The sequence below is a fragment of the Protopterus annectens genome, chromosome 5.part0 (assembly GCF_019279795.1).
Source record: "Protopterus annectens isolate FY-2018-M chromosome 5.part0, PAN1.0, whole genome shotgun sequence".
NCBI lineage: Eukaryota > Metazoa > Chordata > Ceratodontiformes > Protopteridae > Protopterus > Protopterus annectens.
In genome coordinates this window covers 1,215,573,463-1,215,600,386 of record NC_056735.1, presented here as the reverse complement: position 1 = coordinate 1,215,600,386, position 26,924 = coordinate 1,215,573,463, and positions in this window count along the sequence as shown.

Below are 26,924 nucleotides of genomic sequence, written 5' to 3'. Positions count from 1 at the left end.
CTGCCTAGATTTTCAGCTGCAGTCTGTTTACAAGGCCCTTCTAACATGAAATGCTGCAGATTTTTTGCCCTGATCCATCTCAAGGGACAATCACTGAGGGATGTACTTCTGTATGTTTGCCTCCAGTTTGCATGATCAAGTTTCTGCGGAAATCAACTTGTTGCATATTGACCGTAATCCTCATAGCACCTTTTTGCCCAAACAAGTCTGATTCCCCTTCCTATAGCCTCACCTGTTGTACCCTCCATGGGTTCTGGATCCCTTTCCAGGTTTGATGGCCATTTCTTCGGGCCAGACTCATCCAAATCTGAAATCCCTCAGGTTGACCACTTGGTTCATTCACTTCCTGTAATTACTAGAGATACCAAGCTTTCCGAGGGAGTTGTGCATAGCCTTTCTTGTTTTCAGAAGTCCTCTATCAAAAGGTTTATGGTAGTAGGTGTGGAAGCTTTTTTTATTTGGACATTTTCAGGGGGTTTGGATCCTTCCTCTGTCCCTTCAGCTGTAATATTAGATTTCCTAGCTGTCCTTTTTCAGGACAGGGCTAGATGTCCTACCATCAAGGTCCAGCTGGTGGCTGTTTCAAATTTTCATCCATGTCATGACCACCTGCCAGTTGCTTTAAGACTGTCCAAAGCCTTTTTCAAGTGTCCCTTCCTACTCAAACCTTCAGTAAGGGATACTGTTCCTCCTTAGGAATTGTTTCTCCTACAGTACTTGACCAAGGTCCATTTTGAACTAGCTGCTACTGTAGACTTAGTTTATTTCATGGAAAACATGCATCTTAATTGCAGTAACTTCAGCCAGATGAGTTTCTGAACTATAGCTAGATACTGTGTCTTGCATTACCTTATTTTTCACAATGACATGATTTCACTGTGGACAAATCCATCCTTTTTGCTTAAGGTGGCCTCTGAGTCTAATCTAAACCATGGGATAGAATTGTCAGTTTTCTTTCTAAACTTCAGTAATAAAGATGAATACATTTTTCATTGCTTAGACCACCACTGCCTATTGAGATTGTTTGGACAGGATGTCAGGAAACCGGACCAACTTTTTGTAGCGTTCTTTAGAGCTAAACTGGAGAAACCAGTTTCCAAGGCAATTTTGTTCGGATATCTTTCAGATTGCATATCCTTTAAACCATAAAAAGTACTAGGGCAGTATCCACTTCAGCCGCCCTGTTTGATCATACTTAGATGATTGTGCAGTGGCTATCTAACACTCATACATTTGTGTCCCTTTATAAACTAGGTATTCAGTCCTGATCTTGGACTTCTTTGGATCCACCATCTTGCAGAATAACCTTTCCTGATACCACTCATTCTGTGTGGTGGGAGACTGTGGCCTACAGGTTAAAGTGAATGGAAAAGACATCTGATAACAAGGTTATGTACTTGACTATAAGGCAAGATCCATGCCGTATTCTGTTAAAATCATCCAACCCTATTTCCCCCCTTCAAATTGTCACTTGTCTGTTGTGGAGACCCTTTAGTCTCTTCTTCAGGCCTTCATTAGAGAGGCTGTGTATATGCAGCTAAGGTTTGGGAAGGCAACGTTTATCTTATTCAGTCTTGTAAAGCAATATGTGAGAGGAGCTTTGGAGCTGAAGAATCTGAAGTGCCAGCCTGTTATCTGATCCAGTAACCCACAGGTTTGAGACTGACAAGACAGCATGGATCTAGCATTACGGTAAGAACTTAACTTTCAGTGTTGCATTTTAATCTATAGTAATGGTTTGGTGGTTTTCAAAATGGTGTAGATATTGTGTACAAATGTAGTAAACAGGGTGGTTAAATTATGAAAATACTGTGTTTAAGGCTGTAACTAGAACTGCCACTTTTAAATAGTCAGGGATCATTGTATGGCAGAGAGGACTTCTGCATGATTCAGTTAATGGAACTAATTTTGCAATCAAGTGAAGTATAATAATGCAATTGCCCTTCCAATTTAAAGTGTAGCTATCTTCTTGAGGGAGGTTGTGTGCCTGGAATTATGTGCTGCAGTATGAAAAATCTCTTTGGAGTATAGTTGAGGAAACCTGGATGTCTTCCTGCAAAGGAACCCAGAGAGAACAGAGTTAATTGGACGTGCCCATGTGGTGTGGAGATTAACTCATGCCTGGAAGGAAATGACTGGATTTTGTATGAGAGGCCAAGTCTTTGAAAAAAAAGGCATTTTATGGGCACAAATCTAAAAGACTTAATGTGAAGTTGTTCAGTCTCACCGTTCTTACACGTGGGTACGGAGCCGATCCTTTGGCTCAGAGTCTGCCGCTTTCCAAGCTCTAGATCTCTGAGAAGCTAGAGACACAGTCCCTATGCCATGATGCTCTGTTGCCAAACCCCAGATCTAGTTTGTCGCTGCAAAGGATCTCGCGCTGTTCGCAAGAAGCTCGGGCCAGTACCTTTTTTTCTTGTTTTTTGACAGAAAATTGTCAATACTTGTGATAGTTTTTGATATGTAGTAGTAGTCTAAATATTTCCTGATTGTGTTTTTTTTTGAGATACTTAGCGTGTGCTTTGTGTGCTTTTTTAGGAGCGGTTGCTCTTAGGCCTTTGGCTGTTTCTTAGTTGCATTTTTTGACAGGGCTCTGTCAGTTATTCTACCTTTTTTGCTAATACCTGTTTTTTTTGTGAAATAGAGTTAGTGAGTGTTAAGGGATCTGAATGTTTTGTGAGATTGTTAGTGGTCTTAATATCTGTAAAATTCAGGGATCTGTACCTTTAACAGTTGTGCTGTTTACTTGTTTTTACATTTGTCAGAGAAACAGAGATCAGGGTTCAAGCGGTGTGGCTGTGGACAGATGTCCATCACTGACCACCACACTTCATGTGTTTATTGCTTAGGGCCTTTACACCTGCAAGAGGACTGTTCCATCTGCCGCTTCTTTAGTGGCAGAGTTATGCTGGAAAGGCGTAGGAAGCTTATTGATAGAGGCCTCTTAAAGTCAGACCTCCTAGAGTCTAAGTCTGAACAGACCTCCAAATCTTCAAAGGGGTTGAAGTCTTCCAAGGTGTCATCGGAGCCGAAGTCATCGGCTCTGAGCACCTCTCGGAAGATTCGGTCGCTGGTTCCTCAGCCCTCGGAGCCGAGCACCGAACCTTTGTCTTGGAGTGAAGTCCCGAGGTTGGAACCAGTATTGGAGGTTTTAAAGTCTCCAATCCTTCGGTCAGTGGATTCTTTGGCTCCTTCGACCCGTTCTTCCAGGACCCTCTCTGATGTTGATGTGGACCGTGTGGTGCAGAGACTTTTGGAGAACTTGGCCTTGGCCAAATTGCTTGCGGCTTCATCTCATCTGGCATCGAAGCTCGCCACCCCCCCATCACGATTTCTGCTCCTCCTCCTAGACCACTCGAGCCTTCGCAGCCGGAAGGTGAAGACTTGATAGTTGTGGAACCCTTTGAGCCGTGGCCTATTCCGGTGCCTTCGGCCCCATCAACCTTGACATCTTCGGTTCCGATCGAAGGGTCTCGGAGCAGACACTCTCTCGCTGGCTCCAGGGGAGAGAGTCGAACTGAGGCTTCGGTTCTGACTCTTCCTCTCGGGGCCTTGGCACAGTTGAGCTTGGCTCAGTCCTCTGGTTTGGAGCCTGTGGTCCTGGCCCCGAGGAGACTGCCGTCTTCTTTGGAACTGGTGGACTCCTTGGGCCGAGACACTGGTACCTTCGCCATGAGGAAGGTCATGTCTGCTAAGACTTTTACCTCTTCAGATCCTTCCTCTTCCTCCTCTAAAGGGCCCCGTTCTGTCTCTCCGTCACAGGTTCCTACCAATCGTGGAGACCCAGAGCCTGAGGTAACCCCATCGTGCGACCCCTGCTGTACAGATACTTCACCAGACAACCCCACTGATGAAGTCTCTAGGAAGAGACTGTGCAAGAGGAGGCACTTGGATTCCCCTCAGGAATCCTTGATGTCAGATACCAACTTAGAGGAATCAGAAGGATACCCACGGTCCCCCTCAGAGGATGTCTTATTTGCAGACATCCTAGAAATACTTAAGCAGAGGGGTGACTGGCGGTCCCTTACCCCCTACTGAGGATCAATTGGTACTCTGAAAGTCTTTGAGTCTCAGCCTTCTACCTCCTGGGTTACTCCGCCTTTTGACGAATTAATGGACTTGATCGCTCGAAAGGCATGGGAGTCTCCTGATTGCATGGAACCGGTCCCTCAGAGGCCCAACAAATTTATCACCTCCCCTCAGGATAAGTCCTTTCTTACAAAGGAAGTCCCCGTTGATGCCATGGTGGTAGCGGCGGCCACCAAGAAAGTGATGTCAGAGACCTGTTCTTCTGTCCATCCTCCTAATAAAGATTCCAGGAAGATGGACAGATATGGGAAATGCTTCTTTAGTTCTGCGACATTTGCAATGAGATCGCTTAACTATTTAACCCACTTTACCCGTCTTCAAAGAGATCTCCTCAAAGAGCTTGGAGAAGCTCTGCAGGGCAACACAGACGATGCTGTCTCCGAGAAAGTCACAGCACAGCTTAACACCCTTAATTCCATTGTAAACTGGTCCATGCGGCTCATTTCTTATGCAGCCGAGGGATCAAGCAGGGCAGCAGGTTCAGCGATAGCTCTGCGGAGGCAATCCTGGATGCGCTTATGCTCCTTTGCAGAAGCCTTCAAGTCCTCCTTTAATACCCCATGTGATGGCTCTTCCTTGTTTGGGCCTAAAGTCAAGGAGATGCTCACTAGGTGTGAGCAGGAAGGAAAGACTCTATCTGCCGTAGGAGTCCATTTTTCCACTCCCACTAGACCATACCCCAAAGGGCAGAAAGGTGGAAAAATGTGGGTCCAGAAGTCCCAAGGAGCTTTCCAGAACACGTGGTGAACCCCCCCCTCCAGGGGCAGAGGAGGGGGGTATAATGGTAGACGCCACCCAGGCGGCAGAGGGGGTCCGCAGAACCAGGGTGACTGGGAACAGTTCCTTGGCAAGCCCTATCAGCGCTCCTGAAAGGAGGCCCGACCGTCCTGCTCTGGAGGCAATCGGGGTTCACTTAGCTTTATACCCAGATGCCTGGCTAGGAATTACATCAGATTCTAGGGTAAAAAGCATAATTACCAGAGGTTACATCATTCCCTTTTCAGAATTCCCTTCCATTCGTGCAAGAATCCCAGACGTTCCACCCAGTCTACGAAATCTAGCAGCCATAGAAATTCAAAGGTTGTTAGAAAAAGTCATCCAGCCAGTCCCGTCGGACTATATAGGGTCCAGAACTTACTCCAGGTTCGTTTTAGTTCCAAAGAAAACCGTGGACTGGAGGCCCATCTTAGACCTCAGCAAACTAAATACCTGTCAAAAAGGAAATGTTCCGGATGGTCACGCTTCATTTGATACTTCTGTTTCTTGAAACGGGTGATTGGATGTGCTCAGTATATCTCAAGAATGCGTACTACCACATCAAAATGGCCAGGCCATCCAGAGAACACTTGCGTTTCCAGCTGGGGGCCAGTCACTACCAATTCCGAGCTCTGCCCTTTGGTCTCACCACGGCCTCAGAGTGTTGACCAAATGCATGGCAGTGGTCACGGCTCACCTGAGACATTTAGGATTCCGAATGTTTCCATATCTCGACGACTGGCTCCTCACCGCCACCACCAGGCATCAAAAGATTCACTCCAGAGATTTCACTGTCAGCCTGTGCTCCCAGTTGGGCATAAATTTCGAAAAATCTGCTTTATCGCCGTCGCAGCATATTTCCTTTATAGGAGCAGATCTAGACACCACCACCACCCTGGTCATATTGCCTCAAGAATGAGTAATCTCTTTACGAAACAAAGTATCCCTTTTGTTGATTGAAAAGAAAGTCCTTGCATTCCAAGTTCTGAAGCTATTAGGCACCATGGCAGCGACTCTCATAGCGGTTCCTCTGGGGAGTATGCACATGAGAATACTCCAATGGTTACTCTTCACGCAGCGGTCTTAACAACTTCCAGTGTCACACAAGATTCTGCTGACAAATACTTGCGAAAAGGACCTCCTTTGGTGGTTGAACAGCCAACAAGTTACTGTAGGCCGTCCGTTTGTACCCCCCCCCCCCCACAGCCACAGTGACCACGGATGCTTCCCTGATAGGGGGGGGGGGCTGTGTCAGGGAACAACTGTCCAAGGTACTTGGTCAGAGATGGAATCCAGTTTGCACATCAATGTCTTGGAGTTGAGAGCAGTGTTTCTAGCGTTGCAACACTTTCACGACTCTCTACCTTGAGAGACGACTGCAATACAGACAGACAACATGTCGGTAGTCTGGTACATCAACAGGCAAGGGGGAACCAGATCTTACCCCTTATGCCAAGAGGTCCTGAGAATTTGGCAGTGGGCTGTATCCACCGGGCGCTTCCTGATAGCAACGCACATCCTGGGATCATCCAATGTGATAGTGGACAAATTGAGTAGAGCCATTCTGTTGCCTCACAAGTGGTCCCTCAAAGAACGAGTGGCGGAAATGATATTCCGCAAATGGGGCCAGCCTTGCTGCGACCATTTTGCATCCCAGATGAATGCCAAATGCAGAAGCTACTTAGCCCTGTACCCTCCACCAGGGGACATCCCAAGGGACGCACCCCTACATGATTGGCCCTTGGGGTCTCCTATATGCCTTTCCTCCATCCCTGCTGATCCCCACATTTTTACAGAGCCAAAAGCCTGAGAAGGACTGTTATTCTGATAGCCCCATTTTAGCCTTGGCAGATATGGTTCCCTTTACTTCAATACCAAGTGGAAGAACCTTGGGTTCTGGACCCAGTACGAGACCTTATGACTCATTTGTCGGGAGTTCTTCACCCCTCTCTTGTCTTCCTCAAACTGACAGCTTGGCTGCTCCATTCCCAACCTAGCCAGGTCTCATGATTTGTCTCCCACAGATCAGTATATTCTGGTTTCCTCTGTCTCCACCAGGAAACTATACAACAGCAAATGGAAATGATTTGGTCATTGGGCTTCTCAACATGATATTGATTCCTTTATCGCCCCTATTCATAGCATTCTGGAATTTGACGTCACTTTTCCACGATGGTGCGGCAGCTGCTACTATAAGGGTTCAATTGGCTGCCATGTCTAACTTCCATGTGGGATGCGGAGGTTCTAACATTGTCCCACAGATTATGTAAAGCCTTTTTGAAAGGGATTCATCACATTCGACCTCCTATCAGACATCCGATTACTCCCTGGAATCTAAATTTGGTGCTGTCTCAACTCATGCTTCCCCCTTTTGAGCCTGCATCTTCTTGTCCTTTGAAGTTACTTTCTTGGAAGACAATTTTCTTAGTGGCCATTACTTCGGCACGTAGAGTTTCTGAACTTTAAGCACTCTATTAGGCCCCTATATTTGGTCTTTCACCCCGACAGGGTGTCTCTCAGAACAAATCCAGCCTTTCTCCCGAAGGTCTGTTCTAAAGCGAACTTGAATCAGTCCATTGAGCTTCCCACTTTTTTCAGGCATCATCCCAGTAAACTGGAACACATGTTGCATAAGGTTGATGTTCACAGACAATTGAGATTTTATTTGGACAGAACAAAAGAATTCAGAAAATCAGATCAACTATTTGTTTCCCATGCAGACAATAAGAAGGGCCTTTCGGTATCCAAAGTTACGTTGTCCAGATGGCTTTCTGATTGTATAAAGCTTGCATATTCTTCAACCCATCAACCTTTAGAATGTGAAGTGAAAGCTCATTCTACCAGGGCTGTTTCTACGTCCTTAGCTCACGCAGCTCGTTTACCTTTGGACACAATTTGTGCAGCTGCTACTTGGTCCAAACCTCATATGGTTTTACTCATTACAAAGTGGACAGGGCCTCCAGGGACAGGGCTTCCTTTGGTTCCACCGTTCTCAGGAATGTACTCCCGTGAGCCGCCCAGGATTAGGATGCTTGGGACGCTACCCACGTGTAAGAGCAAATGGCGAGATTGAACAACTTCACATAAAGAAGTTATGTTTTTACCATAATGTTCCATGTGAGTTCATCTCGCCTTTATTCTTACACTCCCTCCCACCTTCCCCCTCCATGTTCTGGAAGAAAGGGTATGGCTGGTGGTCTGGTTGGTCTTGCTAGTATCCTTTTGCCAGCCAGGTTATTTCTTAACTAATTGTAAATAGTTATTTTGTTATATTGGGTTACTTGTGTTTCTTGCTGGATTCAGTAAACTAGATCTGAGGTTTGGCAGCAGAGCATCATGGGATAGGAACTGTGTCTCTAGCTTCTCTGAGATCTAGAGCTTGGAAAGCGGCCAACTCGGGTACCCACGTGTAAGAACAAAGGCGAGATGAACAACTCACATGGAATGTTATGGTAAGAACATAACTTCTTTTTCTCTTTGCACGCCTACTCGAGTAAGTTAATTTTAGAGAGCAAACCTTTTGAACTCTAGTCCAGTAACCTTTTCTTTTTGTTCGTTTTGGTTGTCATTGCAGAATGTTATTTCCTTTGCTGTTTTAGTAAGAGTTTGCATCATTGTGTTTCAATTGCAATAAAACTGCTTATTTTATGAACTTGTGGACTTCGAATATATAACATGATGCAGTAATATCCCGATCTCTTATTTTCTCCTGATGTTGGTTTACTAAATGAGATCATGGCGTAAATAATGACAGTGATATCCTTTTTGGATGTACTGACCACTTCATCTTGTTACTCACTTCTATCTAGTACTTGAAATTATACGTTTGTTGCAGAGACTGTAGATGACTGTAAGTGAGCAGAGGAATAGAGGCCAAAAAGTAGAGAATCTTTCTTGCAGGTCAACAAATTATAAGTGAGAAAACAATTTATGGCTTAAAAAATGACTGAGCAATGGACAGGTTTTTAAGAGAAACAAGTCAGACCTGTGGATATATGCAAAACAATTGAAATTTCTTGCACACAGTCAAAAGTTGATGTAAATGAGGTATGTAAAATTAAGTGCAACAAAGAAAAACTTATTTTAATTTAAGCTTGCAGTAAATGTTTTAGGTACAACAGAATATCTTGCTCCGTCTATAAGCTTGCAAAATTTGGGCTAGTAAAGACAATTTTATAAAATGAAAGCAGTGTTATCCAAAAGATGTGGCATGTTGTTGAACAGAGGCAGAAAATGTCCTGCATGTTGAAATTGCTTAAGTGTAAATACTTCATACTTTAAAATGCAGAATGCAACAGATGCATTGAAGAGACAGTTGGCAAAAAAAAAAGGAATTAGTGGGACAGATTATGAAATTTAAATTCTGACGAGTCTGATCTGCAAGGGCATGGAACGCATTGTCATGGAACATTGGCAACTGCCAAACACTGGACCCCACACAGTTTGGGTTCGTGAAGGGCCGATTTTGTCTCCTGAACCTGATTGACTTCTTCGAATCAGTCTCCAGAGCTGTTGAGGGTAAGGCCGTCTACACAGCCTATCTGGACCTCGCCAAGGCCTTCGACACCATCTCCCACTCTGGAATCGTAGATAAACTTACTAAGCTGGGCAGAAATCTCTACGTCAGTCAATGGGTTGCCAACTGGCTTACTGATAGAACCCAGACTGTAAAAGTAGCCGACTCCAAATCCAGCTCCAGATAAGTGGAGTACCTCAGGATTCAGTCCTGGGACTGCTCTTGTTTGGCATCTACTTCTCTGAAGTACAGGCCAACACTAAGGGACTCTGGCTAACAAAGTTTGCAGATGACTGGAAACTGGGAGCCATTAATGAATCCCCAAATTATGTGGATATTCTACAAAAGGGCCTTACAGAAACAGATGCTTGGTGCCAGAGCCATGGGCTCAAGCTCCGTGCCAAGAAATGTATAGTTACCCCCTTTGAGAAAAACCTTGTACCCATGAATTACCACATAGGTAGCAGTATACTAAACGCCAAAAGTGTGATGAGAGACTTGGGGACACAGGTGGACAGTGGTCTCACCGTCTATAACCACATCGCCACAAGAGTCAGGAAATCATCCTGTGTGGCACACCTCAGCACTAAGGGTTTTTCATCCAGAAAAAAGGTCATTGTCCCACTGTGCTCATCCCTCATTGTACCCATTATAGAGTGCAAGACATCTGCAACAGCTGGAAGGGCCGCAGAAATAACTCACTAAAAGAATCACAGGCCTAAAGCAGATGCCCTATACTAACAGTCTAAAAAAACTCCAGCTATACTCTATGGCATATAGTCTACTCAGAGGTGATCTCTGCTTAACATACAAGGCTGTCATACCCTGAGCTGATGGACACGCTCCACTTAAAGAAATCCCAATCCCTCAGAGCCACACGCTCCAGGGATATAAACTTATCACAATGAACAAAACATGTTGGAGGGATAGGTTCCTGACCCAGAGACTTCCCATACTTTGGAATACACTGCCCATACATGTCAAGCAGAGCGCCTCCTTGGCCCTCTTCAAAAGGAACCTTGACTATTGGATGGGAGATTGGAAATTCACCCTGGGGGATCATCTCAGTCGCCCTGCTAGACAGGGGTCCAGGGAAGTAAATATTGTGGGAAGACACGTCCAGGGAATTGTTATGGCTAGGCTTGTGTAGGCCCTAGGGCCGATATCCTAGTGCCAACCTGTGAACCTGTAAATGTGTACAGAGCAGTTTCTTGCCAGAATATACTTTTATGAGGTCAGAAATTGCTTTTCAGTCTTTTTCAAGTAGTTATGCTGAAAAGAGCAAATCTTCTAGTATTTTATGTTGTAAGTTGTGAACAGTTAGGAATGATAAAATTATTTGTGAAAACAGAGGCTGTCAAAATGAGTTCCAAAAAGCACATTTAGGAACTGATTCTCACTGTCACTGACATCTTGGATACTTTGCAGAGCCACAGTAGTGATGCACTGTGTTACTGTGCTGACTTGTGCACAGCTTTAGGATGCACAGATAAAAACTTCATCCTGTTCCAGAGATAAATGATACCAGACAACTACTTGTAGTTGCCAGAAGTAAAGTACAGTTGGGAAGAAAGAAAATGGAAGGCCTATGCTACCCTAAAGTAGTAGTAGTAGAATTTAGGGCCAGCAGAGTGGTAGCATTTATAGAGAGAGAGGATTCATTATTCTTTTGCATCACAGGGCCTAAATAAAGTAGTTGAGTGCATTACCCAGTGCTTACAGTTAAAGTAGTGGTCTCAAGAATGTCAAATGCCAAGTGTTTTTCAGTACTACCTGCAGACCAGGATTTGTGGCAAATGAAGCCAAGTCAGGAATGCTCTAGACTGTGTAGCTTTATTATGCTATCAGGTAAGTTCAGGTTCCTTAGACTTTCATTTGCTGTTTATGTTCCAGAGAGATGTTGCCGAGTTACTTGCAGTTTTGGTAGGTTTGTGTAGCATCAGGCATACGCAGAGCATAAGAGACTACTGCAGCTGCTGAACATATTAAAAGAAATCAACATAGGTTCATAGGTTCATAGGTGTTTACTAGGCTAATGACCACAAGGGCCTTTTTAAGCCTAGCCATGCATCCCAAATCTGACAAGTTCTGATGCCCTTGATAATTGTAAGCATGGGCCTGGGAGATGAACCATTTACAGGTTGCCTGTGTCCATTAGATACATAGGTGCCAAACCAAAGATGAATTTCTGGTTTCCCATCCAGTTGTCCAAGTTGCACTTGAATTGGGTTAGGGAGGAACTCTGCTTCACATGAATGGGGAGCCTGTTCCACAGATGGGGTAGTCTCTGGGATACATGCCTATCTCTCCAACAGGTCCTATTTATATCGCAGGCAAGGTTTGTCTTTAGAATGGGTAGTTCTGATGCTGTTTGTTTTGTGGATATGCAGGAGGTCCATCAGAGTGGGGTCTGACAATGTCCTGTATGCCAGGTATAGATCTCCTGTCAAAAGCTTGTAGGAGACAGAATACAGGGATAGACCCTTGAGATGGTCTGCATAGGGCATTTTACATATGCCCTGTATTATTTTCTCTGGACGTTACAATTGTTGGATATGTCTGGTTAGGTACATACCAAAGGGGGGCATTGTACTCAATGATAGGTCTGATGAATGCTGAATACAGTGGAACAGCGACGTCCTTGAACACAAGCAAATTAACGATAATGAGTCCAAATAAAACAGCAAAGAGGTAAGCAAAGCTCACCAGTAATTCCAACATAAACCATACATATAAAAAAACAAGGTATTCCATTTTCATAAAATAAATCCCGGTTTTTAATTCATGCACAAGGTAAGCGCTTTCACGCAAGCTTCATCAGACTGTTAAAATTTGAAAAACCATCTTCCTGTCCTTATATAAATATCACATGTTTAAACTCATTAGTCTATTTCACATTTAAAGCAATATTCAGTTCAAACCACATAAAATTAAAAATAATTCATATAAAATTATTTAATTAAAACAGTGACTTTCTAGTTTCTTTTGCTTTCATGATGCAAAACGAAACTATATAAGCTAATTAAATAAGCAAATTATATAAAAAACCTGCTATTACTATTACACTATGCAAATTCCTTAACACATTTGTGCTATAGATTCATTGATTATATTATGCTTATAAGGAGCATATTAAAAAACAAAAGTCTGATTAACTCAAACCTGATAAACAGACAAACTTTTTAAAAATGAAATTTATCACACATACTGCATGTCATACTATTGTTTATAGCACTGAGTAGTTTCAATAATATAGCCAGCTTAAAGAACGGCACTTGGTCTATCTCGACTGCGTGTAGGCACTGGGTGTATAATAAATCCATTCAGTGTCTTTACTTATAAATTCTACCATTATACATACCATGTTTACTTCATAAGTAGTGCCACTATACTATTAAATGCCTTTAAGTTAAACTTAATAAATTCAAGCTACATGACTATCACATCTGAAGATGTTGTGAAAATGCTCCTTCCTACGTTAAACAATCCTTTATATAGGAAGAGTGGACATAATGTATTCTATTCGCTCTAATACCTTGCCTAAACCAAAAAAGCATCACAATACTGCCATAACTCTGAATTCACTAAATATGCAATTATAAGTACCGATTATATTATTATGCATAGCGTTAATAGTATGCTACCGTCAAATCTTTGGTAACACGTAAAAACTGCTCTATATGTATACCATTCGATTATATTAAACTAACATATAGAAAGCTAATTACATCGGTCAAACATCACATTGCATGCGTATATGTTATAAATACTATATCTACTTCATAAGTAGTGTTGCTATGCTGTTAAATATCTTAAAATTGAACTTGATGAATTTGGGCGATATGATTATCACGTCTAAAGATGTTACATGATCTCCCCTTACTATGCTAAACAGTCCTATTTGCAGAAAGTGTGGGTGTAGTATATTCCACTATCTCTAGTACTTGGCCTAAACCAAAACAGGCATCACGATACTGCTAAAATTCTAAATCCACTTAGTACATAATTATAAACACCGATATGTGCATATTGTAGTACTATGTATAACATTAATATCATACTACTATCAAATCATTGATCACGTATAGAAAGTGTTCTATAAGAATGGCATTCTGTTACACTGAACTAGCATATACAAAGCTAACTATACCAATCGAACATCACATATACAAAGAATCTACTTACTAAAAAATGGATAAAGATACTTTTTAGTATGAAGTATCAAATTTAACTATAAATACGTGCTACCATATATAGAAAAAAATATATAGAAAAAGTATATATATCATACTGCTAGCCAATTATTATTTCACTATACATAATATTGAAAAATATATGCATTTTTACATTTCATTTAGATGTTATTGGCACTCATTCAATTATTTGTATTTCAAATCCGGCATGTAGTCTAATTCAAAATTCCTAAAGTACCTAATGTGTTGTGATTATTTCATAGTTAGGCGTCTAGCTCTAAGGATACCAGACGAAAGTATCGTGATTTGGAACATTTCACATAGAATATTGGACAATAATGAGATTAATGTTTTGAACAAAGGTTTAACTTTTATTCCTACAACTCAGTCAGATAACAGATGTATTAACTGATATTAAATTATTCATCAGAAACGTTATGTTGAAGTATCAATATGGTAACAATGAAAGTAGTTACCATCAAAGCTTCAAGAGACCTATTGAATATGCACCACAAAATCATCCCCTAGTGGAAGCCGCCTACAATTTAGTAGAAGATGATGTCTACAATAAATTTAGTAAAGGTTACAATCAGAATAGTACTACAAAGAAAGGATATAATCTGAATTATAATGAAAGGAAAGCCCTACAAAGATTGAGACAGGATAACTCTATAGTATTTAGACCAGCGGATAAGGGTGGACCATTAGTAATCATGCATAAGATACAGTATAATAACACCATAATAGATGTGCCTAATAATGACAAATACTATGGCACCATAACTAAACAGGAATTAGATAAAATCAAGTTGAATATGTATCGTACAATACTAGAATTAATTGATAGTCATATTATAGATATGGAATTAGCAAAATTTTTACTGGTAGAACACCCAAAGATACCAGGTATTCAAGGAATACCCAAAATACATAAAGATAGTGTGAACCCACCTATGAGACCTATAGTCTCTGGAGTGGGATGGAGCACTGAACCATTTTCCGTTTGTCGAAAAACATCTTCGACCTATAATAGATAAAAATGAATATATTCTTAGAGACACCAAGCAATTCTTATCTGATTTACATCAGTTTTTCAAACGGGCTGAAATGAAACCTAATATGTTGTTCATCACCTTATATGTGCAATCCTTATTTACAATTATTCCAAATACATTAGGAATTATTACAATTAAGAAATATTTAATTAAGCATAGCCAATATACTGAACAGAAAATAGATCTTACTATGTTTTTGGAAATTGTATTGGAAAATAATGTTTTTGTTTACCATGTTTTACCAAGCATCCAGCTTGGAGTGGCTATGGGCACATCTTGTGCTAATAGTTACGCAAACATGTTTCTAGCTATGTGGGAAGAACTATTCCAAAATGATTGCCATGGCGAATGTATCCAGTTGTATAGACGTTTTGTTGACTCTTTTTTTATATGGGAAGGTAGTATAGCAGAATTGGAAAGATATATTGTATTAATGAATAGTATGACTATATATTTAAAATTTGCCTCAAAATATTCCAATACTAGATTTGAATATTTGGATGTATTTGTAGAGAGGGTTATGAATACCTATGTCAACACTGGAGTTCATAGAAAAACATGTTATAGAAACACCCTCCTGCATCGACGTAGCATGCATCCACCATACATTTTTAATAACATTAAAGGACAAAGTATGAGAATATCACGATTGAATGCTACAGAAGAAGATTATCAACAGGAGATTAATATGTTTAAATACAGACTTCTTCAACGAGGGTATAAAGAAACAGAAATTGCAACAGGTTTACAGAATATAGGCCAGTTGAGGCAGAATAGAGCAGCTCCTTATTATTCAGATCGAGTATACTGCCCATACCAACTGAAAGACATTAGATTAAAATTAAAAATATCCATGTATTATACTACTGACTGACATAATGGATATAATCAGTAGACATTGGCATATACTTACTAGTGATGAGGAAATAAGGCACATAGGAGAAAAACCTAGGTTTCAATACAAGAATAAATCAAATCTTAAAATGTTATTGTGCCATTCTACAGCTGATGCCAGCAATCAAATTTATTATGGCACTCATTGTGGGAAATGCAATTTTTGTATGTATATTGAAACGGGTAACAGTTATAGGGTCTATATTATATAATTGAACACTTAAAGTGAACGCTGATTCATCGACCTAATTTAAGCGAAAGCTTACAATCTCAAACTGTTAGATCAGCCATTTTTTTCCCCAGGGGAAAAAAATCGCTGATCCAAAACGCACACAACACAAGCACACCAAACAAACAGAAATCCACACACATACACCTAAGATCTGATACTTAACCCTACACTAAACTATGAACACACCACTAACTACCCACTTAACTTAACCCAAACCCTAACCCTAAGGTCTGTCTCTATCGCACACTCACCTCACCCGCTCCCTAACGCTAACTCACTTAAATCCTCCCTAACCCGAACGTCCACTCAATCGCGCACACACCTAACCCGAGCCCTAACTCTAACTCACCTAAATCACCCTAACAGTCACATCCACACAGTCGCACACTTACCTGAATCCGACCGGTAACTTTCCACCATAACACTGAAAATACCGAAGCGACAGAAACAGACAATCAAATTCTTTCCCTAGGAAAAAATTCGAGTTTCTGCTGCTTCGATATTTTGCAGTTTCGCGAAAATAAGTTCGATCAATCAGCGTTCGCTTTTTTAAGCGTTCGAGGATATAATATAGACCCCAGTTATATACATCCAGATACAGGACAATATCATCAGTTCCAAGTGTCTGCTAACTGTGAAACAGATCATGTGGTATATTTAGCCGTTTGTCAGAAATGTCAGTCTTTCTATGCCGGTAAAACCGATAGGATGTTCCGGATCAGAATTAGAGAACACCTATATGCTATTAGGATAGGATATACGCCCAATGCCCTAGCGAAACATATGGCGCAGGGACAAGAACATGCCTTCTGATTTATGGCCATAGATCATATAGTCCCTAGAATGAGAGGGGAATATACGTAGTAATACTGAAAAGAAAGAAAGAAAAATTGGATTATAAGGTTGAGGGCAGATAAAGGTAAAGGCTTAATGAGAGAGCTTCCATCAAGCCTATCCTTAGAGCTAGATGCCTAGCTACGAAATAATTATCACAACATATTAGGTACTTTAGGAATTTTGAATTAGACTACGTACCTGATTTGAAATACAAATAATTGAATGAGTGGTAATAACATCTAAATGAAATGTAAAAATATTAGTATTTTTCAATATTATATATAGCGAAATAATAATTGGCTAGCAGTATGAGATATATACTTTTTCTATATATTTTTTCTGTATATGGTAGCACGTATTAATATAGTTAAATTTGATACTTCATACTAAAAAGCATCTTTATCCATTTTTTAGTAAGTAGATTCTTTGTATGTGATGTTCGATTGGTATAGTTAGCTTTGTATATGCTAGTTCAGTGTAACAGAATGCCATTCTTATAGAACACTTTCTATACGTGATCAATGATTTGATAGTATGATATTAATGTTATACATAGTACTACAATATGCACATATCGGTGTTTATAATTATGTACTAAGTGGATTTAGAGTTTTGGCAGTATCGTGATGCCCGTTTTGGTTTTGACCAAGTACTAGAGATAGTGGAGTATACTACACCCACACTTTCTACAAATAGGACTGTTTAGCGTAGTAAAGGGCGATCATGGAACATCTTTAGACGTGATAATCATATCGCCCGAATTCATCAAGTTCAATTTTAAGGTATTTAACAGCATGGCGACACTACTTATGAAGTAGATATGGTATTTATACATATACGCATGTAATGTGATCTTTGACCGATATAATCAGCTTTCTATATGTTTAGTTTAATGTAATCGAATGGTACACATATAGAACAGTTTTTACGTGTTACCAAAGATTTGACGGTAGCATACTATTAACGCTATACATAATATAATATGCATATAATCTCTGCTTATAATTGTATATTTAGTGAATTCAGAGTTATAGCAGTATTGTGATGCTTTTTTGGTTTAGGCAAGGTATTAGAGCGAATGGAATAGATTATGTCCACTCTTCCTATATATAGGATTGTTTAATGTAGGAAGGAGCATTTTCGCAACATCTTCAGATGTGATAGTCATGTTGCTTGAATTTATTAAGTTTAACTTAAAGGCATTTAATAGTATAGTGGCACTACTTATGAAGTAAACATGGTATTTATAATGGTAGAATTTATAAGTAAAGACACACTGAATATTATATACCCAGTGCCTACACGCAGTGGAGCTAGACCAAGTGCCATTCTTTAAGCTGGCTATATTATTGAAACTACTCAGTGCTATAAACAATAGTATGACATGCAGTATAAGTGTGATAAGTTTCATTTAAAAAAAAAATATTATCTATCAGGTTTGAGTTAATCAGACTTTTTTGTTTTTTAATATGCTCCTTATAAGCATAATATAATCAATGAATCTATAGTATAAATGTGTTAAGGAATTTGCATAGTATAATAGTAATAGCAGGTTTTTTATATAATTTGCTTATTTAATTAGATTATATAGTTTCGTTTTGCATCATGAAAGCAAAAGAAACTGGAAAGTCACTGTTTTATTTAAATAATTTTATATTAATTGCTTTTAATTTTATGTGGTTTGAACTGAATATTGCTATAAATGTGAAATAGACTAATGAGGTTAAACATGTGATGTTTATATAAGGACAGGAAGATGGTTTTTCACATTTTAACAGTCTGATGAAGCTTGCGTGAAAGCGCTTACCTTGTACATGAATTAAAAAACGGAATTTATTTTATGAAAACAGAATACCTTGTTTTTTCTATGTATGGTTTATGCTGGAAATACTGGTGAGCTTCGCTTACCTCTTTGCTGTTTTATTTGGACTCATTATCGTTGCATTGCTAGTAAGCCAAGAGGTATTTACTTCGTTGCGAGCGTCCTTTTATCTGTTTAGAAGCAAATTTAAACTTAGAGTGACATGTGAAATATGTGTAGCATATTCTAACGTCAGACTGAAATCTGATGTAAGAAAAAAGTCAGAGCAGTTGTACAAATGCCAGGGCCAGACAACAAGCATGTATTGCATTGCTGTCTAGGAAAGTGCAGTACCTTGCAGAATTTGTTCCCCAGTATAGACAAGATATTTATGAATCTAAAAAAAAAAACTGTTAGAGGAAAGTGTTGCTTAGGAGTGGAAATATGTACAGAGAAGGAGTTAAAATGCTTGAAAACTATTATAGTCCAAAATTAAAACATGCAGATGGTTCCACACTAATATGCAGCCTCTTCTGTTAGACGTGTCAAAGCTGACCTGCAGTATTCTTTGACAAAAATTGAAAAGTAGTTTGAGCAATCTGAACTACTCTTAAATTTTAAGTAAAACTGTCATAAAAACCAACCAACCAATTTAGTGTGACTTGGTTACAAGTCCATAGCAGTAGAAATAAGCTGAGATAGCTTGTCCTCCACCCCTGAAATGCTCCTGCTTGCTTCCTTGGGTGCTCCCCACTCTGCAACCAATATTATAAGGATCCAGATAAGTAATAGAAAATAACCTTACCAAAGGTAATGCTGCCCACACAAAGTAAGTTGAACAGGAAAAAATGGCAACAATCACAAAGTATAGTCCAAGGTTTAATCACTTAAAACAGCATCAAAGGACATAAAATCAGAGCAACAACAAAGATGTGCAAGTGCTTTCAGGCTAATGCTCTTCAGACAATTAACTGAAAAATTCAAAACAGTTTAAGTAACAAATAACCAATTAAAATCTGTAATTTATCTGCCTTTTCTTTAGGGCTGGCCTAAGTGGAATGACATTCAATCCTGGGAATCTGTGTGCTGTTAACTCTATTATCCATCTTGCTTCCTGATGCCCTGTTTCATTCACCAGGTCCCCCCCTCTAAACTTTTGTGTATACTCTGTATTACTACAAATCTAAAATCATGTCCTGGTGACTGATTAATGTGTTGACATAAAGAATTGTGCTCATTATGTAGCTCTATAGCAGACAAATGATTTAGTATTCAATTTTTTAACATGCAGTTTGTCTTCCCTTCATAAAATCCTGCATATAACCTACAGGTAGCTAAATATATCAGGTGTATATTACATAATCGAAGAGAAACTTTGAATATTTAATCATCAAACTCAAAATGCGAAAACCGGGAACGGCCAAAACCGCAAATTTTTAAACTTGCGGGGCCATAGAAACGAGGCAAACACTTCATATGTAATTTAAGTGGGGTGCTTTGCCCCCCGCACCCCCCCGACGTAGGGGGCTGTGCCCCCCACACCCCTTAACTAAATATACCAACTCCGAGATTGCTCTACGTTGGGGTAAAGGGTAAACACAGGGAACAGCCAACTGAATTTTTTCCCCTGGCCGTTTGTGGTTTTTGCATTTTGGTGTTTAGGGGCCATTGATTACATATTCAAAGAAATGTGTCTTCGATTATGTAATATAGAACTAATATATCACGTTCATAGTCTTACAGTTGGCATAAGCGTTAAAATTATGTATTCTGTTAGTAATGGGGTGTATGAATGTAGTTTCTGTATTTTATATATGAACATGCCTTACAGGAGCCCCAAGGTCTGGTTCCTTTAAATCTAGATTTAACGTGAGTCATTTTACTCCCTTTATAGGTTCATAGGTAGATACTAGGCTATTAGCCCTAGGCCTTATATAAGCCTAGCCAACAAGGTACCCTAGCTTTTGCCACCCAAGAAAATTATTTTCTTGTGCCCCTGTCGAGCAGAGCCACAGAAGTGATCCCTGGGGTGAATTTCCTATTTCCCATCCAGTCATCAAGATTTTTCTTGAGTGCTAATGAGGAGCTCTGTTTGACATAGGTAGTCTGTTCCAGAGTATGGGAAGTCTCTGGGACAGGAATCTATCCCTCCAGCATGTTCTGTTTATTGTGGTGACTAGCTTTAGGTCCCTAGAGAGTGTAGCTCGGAGGGATTGGGATTTCTTTAAGTAGAGCATGTCCAACAGCTCTGGGTTTGACATATCTTTATATGTTAGGCAGAGATCGCCTCTGATTAGGCGATATGCGACAGAGTAGAGCTGTAGTTTTTTGAGGTGGTCTGCGTAGGGCATCTGTTTGATGCCAGTAATCCTCTTTGTGAGGTATTTCTGTGGCCTTTCCAGTTGTAGATGTATTGTGAGGTACATACCAAAAGGGGCGTTGTACTCTATAATGGGTCTAATGAGTGATGAGTAGAGGGGAACAATGAACCTTTTTTTTCTGGATGAGAAACCTTTTGTGATGAGGTGAGCTACATAGAAGGATTTCCTGACCACTGTGGCGATGTGATTATCCAAGGAGAGACTACTGTCCACCTGTGTCCCAAGGTCTCTTATCACAGTTTTGGCGGTAAGTAGACTACCACTTATGTGGTAGTTCATGGGTGTACAGACTTTTTACCAAAGGGGATGACAGTACACTTTGGCTTTGAGCTTCAGGCCATGGCTTTCACACCAGGCATCTGTCTCAGTGAGGCCCTTTTGTAGTATGTCCACATCGTTGGGAGTTTTGATTATGGCTCCTAGTTTGCAGTCAACTGCAAACTTTGTTAGCCAAAGACCTTCTGTGTTAGCCTGTACTTCAGAGAAGTAGATACCAAACAGGAGAGGACCCAGGACTGAACCCTGTGGTACTCCACTTGTCACTGGTATGAAGTTGGATTTGGAGTCTGCTACTTTCACAGTGTGGGTTCTGTCCATGAGCCAGTTGGCAACCCATCTTGTGACATAGGGATTTATACCTAGTTTAGTGAGTTAATCTATAATTCCAGAGTGGGGGATGGTGTTGAAAGCCTTGGCGAGATCTAGATAAGCTGTGTGAACCACCTTACCCTCATCTATGGCTTTGGTGACTGCTTCAAAGAAGTCAATCAGCTTTAGGAGACATGATCTGCCTTTTACAAACCCGAACTGGGTAGGGTCCAGAGTTTGGAGATTACCAATGTCTTTGTTTGAGTTCCATGATGATGTGTTCCATGGCCTTGCAGACCAGGCTCGTCAGGCTAATGGGGCAGTAGTTCCCGGGGTCCGTCATGGCTCCTCCTTTGTGGAGTGGGATAACCATCGCGGTGCACCATTCAGTGGCACAAAGCCTGAGGTGAGGCTATGATTGAACATGGTACTTGGGTAGGGTGCCAGTTCATTCTGTAGTTTGTGTAGAACGCGGCCTGGGATATTGTCAGGTCCCATGGATGCTGTGTTAGCTTTGGATAGTGTTTTTTTTTACCTATGCAGCCATGATTACAAGAACTTTGCATTTTTCTGGTATAGAGATGGGCCCTGTAGGGGGTGTGTGGGGGGGTAAAGTTAGCACTGAACCTGTCTGCCAGGATGTTGGCAATATCAGTTGGTTCTGTATATTTAGTGTCGTGCTGCAAGTCAGAGCAGATCTGAGTGTTGCCATTGAGATTCTTGACATAGCTATAGAATGTTTTGTGGTTGTCTTTAGAGTCAGTGGCAATTTTGTTTTCGTAACTAGCTTTGGAGGATTTTGAGGGATCTCAGCTTCTTACTAAGGCTGACCAGGGAGTTCCTCCAGTCATGGGATTTTGCTCTTTTTTGCAACAGTTTTTCTTCTGTTGGAGTTTATGGCAGAGGACCACCAGATTGGCTTCCTTTTTTTGGAGGATAGCATCTTGGTTCTATTAGGGATAGCATGATCCATGCCCTCGTGTAAGTGCTTATAAAGTGCATTTGTGTAGGATTCAGCAGTCGTACCTGTATTGTCCATCTGCATGAATGTCATGAAGGTTGCCACTTCTGTCTTAAGTGTGAAGTTGGCTTTGGAGAAGTTTTTTACGGTGGTTTCCCTAATTGGGGGTGGGGGCAGGATGTGGATGTCTAGGGTGAGTAGCTTGTGGTCGGATCTAACCAACGAGGAATTGACCTCTGGTGTGGAGCACTGCTTGCCCATGTTGGTAATGACCAGGTCTAGGATATTGCTGCCCCTGGTGGAGGTGTGAATAAGTTGATCCAAGGCGTTGGAATTTATGAATTCCAGAAAACGTTGAGCAAATGATTTGGTACATGAGTAGTTTTCCCAGTTATTGGTGGGGTAGTTGAAATTGCCCATTATTAGGGTGTTAGGTTGTATCCTAATACTTTCTAGTGTATGGCATAAGTTTTTTAAATTCTTGTTCTTTCAGAAACCAAACATTGGTTCTTCCCCTATAACTTTCTTTATCTTTTCATCTGTGAGAAGAACTTTCAAATTCTTCCTTACTATATCACACACCCCATGTATATTATTACTATAAGTAAACATCAATCTCATTTGATTCTCTTGTCTTATAGGACTGTTTCTAATGCTTTCACCTCAGTCACGTATTAACCAAGGCCACATCTTTCCTTTGTCCTGCTCTTTTCTGAAACATTCCCTCTACCTTATGTCCTTTGTATCCCCGCAGTAAAATTGTTTAAAATTATCCAATTCCATAACAAACATGTCATCTGAGCATAATCTTGACACCCTAGCCAGCTGTCCTACCACTATGTTGTCAACAGTAAATCTTGGATGCATACTGTCATATTTAAGTAAATTATTTTTTCAATAATCTTTTTTGTAAAGAGTAGTTTTAAATATATCATCATTGTGTATGACTTTTACATCTAAAAAGTCCGAATGAGTCCTGGAAGACTTCATAGAAAATTTTCAAAAAAGATGCCGTGGATTCTAAATATTCTATAAAGGCTGCAATTTCTTGCAGTTCACCATCCCATAACAGGAAAATGTCATCCACAAAGCGTTTATAAAAACATATCAGACCATCCATGATACTTTCCTAAGACATGATGTTGCTCCCAAAATGTCATGACTAAATTGGCATACGTGTTTGCACAAGGGGTGCCCATGGCCACCCCTTGTACATGACGATAATGCCTATTTTCACTGACAAAAACATTACACTCCAAAATAAGTCTAAGCATTTCTGTAATAAAAGTCTGTTTTCCCTAGTATCATGTAAACGCAAATCAGAAATTAATCTGGATAGAGCTGTTAAACCATATTCATTGCTGATTGCAGTGAAGCAATTGTTTACATTTAATGTTACCATAACATATGTTTTCCTAACTTCTTTCTGCCTGATAAATTAATTTAGACTCATTAAAAAATCTCCTGTATCTTTTAAAATATGTACGATATGTACTAATGCTGATCTCAAAGTACATTATACACATATTGAAATGTTTTCCATCATCCACCCCCTACCCAATTCTATTGGCCTTAGTGGTGGGTTTAAAATATCTATGTATTTTAGGTAAAGCCTTAAATATAGGAATAAGATTTTATATGTTCAAAAACTTATATAAGTCCATGTCTATCAGTCCTTCATCTTTCAAATCTTCTAAGCGTCTTCTAATTCTAGAAATAACATTAGTAACAATAACTGGGAATATTTGCATAAAAGATGTTGCATCTGTTAAGATTACATTAGTTTTGTTCATAAAAATCTCTATTCATTGTACTCCTTTGTCAGCAGACTTGATGATTTGTGTAATCTATTGTAAGGAAGTCAATGCTTCCCTCTGTATTAATATGAAGTTAAAAACCTTTTTATTATAACAACTCTAGAAAGACTCCAGTTTCCTGTTCACGTACTTTAATAAAAGTGGTGGAATTAAATAAAGGGACAAATGAACTAGGTTGCCTTAAAGTTGCTTGTTGGTTAGAAATGTTATTCCCAAACATATTCTTTAACATAACGTTCCTACCAAACATTATTAAATCCAGTATTACATTACTAAATTTACTATTATTGCTGGGAGCAAAAGTAAGTCCTTTCTTTAACACATCTTTCAGTTTCAGATAGGACATGATGTTACCTATAGTAGTAATATACATGGGGTGTGTGATAAAGTAAGGAAGAATTGGAAAGTTCTTCTCACAGATGAAAAGATAAAGGAAGTTATAGGGAAAGAACCAATGTTTGGTTTCTGAAGGAACAAGAATTTAAAAGGCTTATTATGCCATGAAGGGAATGAAGTGACTTTAGTTAAATCTAGGTTTAAAGGAACTAGACCTTGTGGCTCCTGTAAGGCATGTTCATATATAAATACAGAAACCACATTTATGCACCCATTACTAATAGAATATATCATTTTAATACATATGCCAATTGTAAGACTATGAATGTGATATATTTAGTTACCTGCAGGTTATGTGCAGGATTTTATGTAGGGAAGACAAATTGCATGTTAAAAAAATAGAATACTAAATCATTTGTCTACTATAAGGCTGCGTAGAGTACAATGCTTTATGTCAACACATCAGTTACCAGGACCGGATTTTAGGTTTGTATTAATGGAGTATACACAAGAGTTTAAGGTGGCGGGGGCAGCACCTGGTGAATGAAACAGAGTATCAGGAAGCAAGATGGATTATAGTGTTAACAGCACAGATTCCCAGGATTTAATTGTCATTTCCCTTAAGCCAGCCCTAAAGAAAAGGCGGATAAATTACTGATTTAAATTGGCTATTTATTATTTAAACTGTTTGAATTTTTCAGTTGTCTGAAGGAGGGCATTAGCCTGAATGCGCTTACACATCATTGTTACTCTGTTATGTTGTTTTCTGCTGTTTTAAGTGATTAAACCTTGGACTATACTTCGTGGTGGTGGTTGCTGTTTTTTCCTGTTCAATATTATAAGGATCTCCCCTTCTAAGGAAGACTATAGTGGACTGCCCGCTCCCTGAGTATCGGATACGCTCCATTTTTCATTGCCTAACTTAGTGTGTTTTTTCTCCTCCTGAATACCAGTGTGTATGTACTTTACATTTACTTGAGACTGTCCAAGTGAATTTAGTTTTCTACCTTGGCAAGTGTGCCAGCAGCCTACTGCAGCCCCTTACCTCACCTCCATTTTTCTATACATTACCCCCTGAACATCTCTTCTAAAGATCCAAAAACGATTAATTGCCAAAATGACCAATTTATCTTTAAAAAAAAAAAAAATTTGTGTGTGTGTATATATATATATATATATATATATATATATATGTATATATATATATGTATATATATATATATATATATATATGTACACACACACACACACATACATACATATATATATATATATATATATATATATATATATATATATATATATATATATAGGAAAAGTAAGCTCTGTATCTTATCCCATTTCACCACTAAATGGCAGCATACACCCACATAAGTGAAACACACAATTTTTTCTCTCTCAAATGTTTGCCTCATCTCCACTGCTATGTTTTGTTTTATTGCTTGTAAACATCTCTAACTTGATAAATAAATTTCCTGTATTGCCCTCAGCCAATGTCACTACAGTCACACATTTTTAGTTTCCATTTTGTCTGCCTACCTACCCACTGACTGCAGCACCGCCCCAACTACAGTCCCACTAACTAATTGTTCCTGTTCTGTGGACCACTTGCTCATCTTGGCTCATCCCTCTCCGTTTGCCCTGCGGGCTCACTCTGCTCCCTTACCTTGCCCCCACTATCTGCACTGTTACAGCTATCATAACTCGTCCCAACACTCGCAACCCATCCAACTACTCCCTGTCCTCCAACAAACTCCACCCATTTCCCACAGTCAAGTCAGTCCCACACACCAACAGCTATGACTACTACCTCTTCACACACCTTAATCCTAAATAGCCTACTCCTCTCTCACTTTCCTTACACCCCTCCCCAACACTCTCCCACCTCACAACCCTCAGGCCATTACCTTCTACCTCTCGAACAATACCCCTGGTTATAGCCTTATCTCCCCTTAACTCTATTCCTCCAACAGAACCCATCTAGTCAAACCGAAAATATTCCCTACCCCACCCAGCCCTTACCTTACTGGAACTAATAACTCTGGAAAAAACACTCCCCTTACTCTACCTTTCTACCCTCTCTCCCAAACACCAACTTAACAAACTCTTCCTCTACAGCTCCCTCACGGTCAGGTGACATCCACTCTAACCGTTGTCCCAACCCTACAAATACTCTTAGTTACCTTAAAAACACACCCCTAAAAACCAAAACAATCCACCTCACCACTATCAGTGCACGAAGCATCAGAAATAAAATCCCCTACCTCCATGCTTGGCTCGCTGACAACAAACTTGACATAACCGCCATTTGTCAAACATGGCTTAAACCTTCCATCTCAGATAGTGAAATACTCCCACCTGGCTACCAGATCATTCGTAATGACAGAACCCCAAAAAAAAGGAGGTGGAGTAGCTGTTATCTACTCCTTCACCCATACACTACCGCCATACACCAACCCCATCCCTAA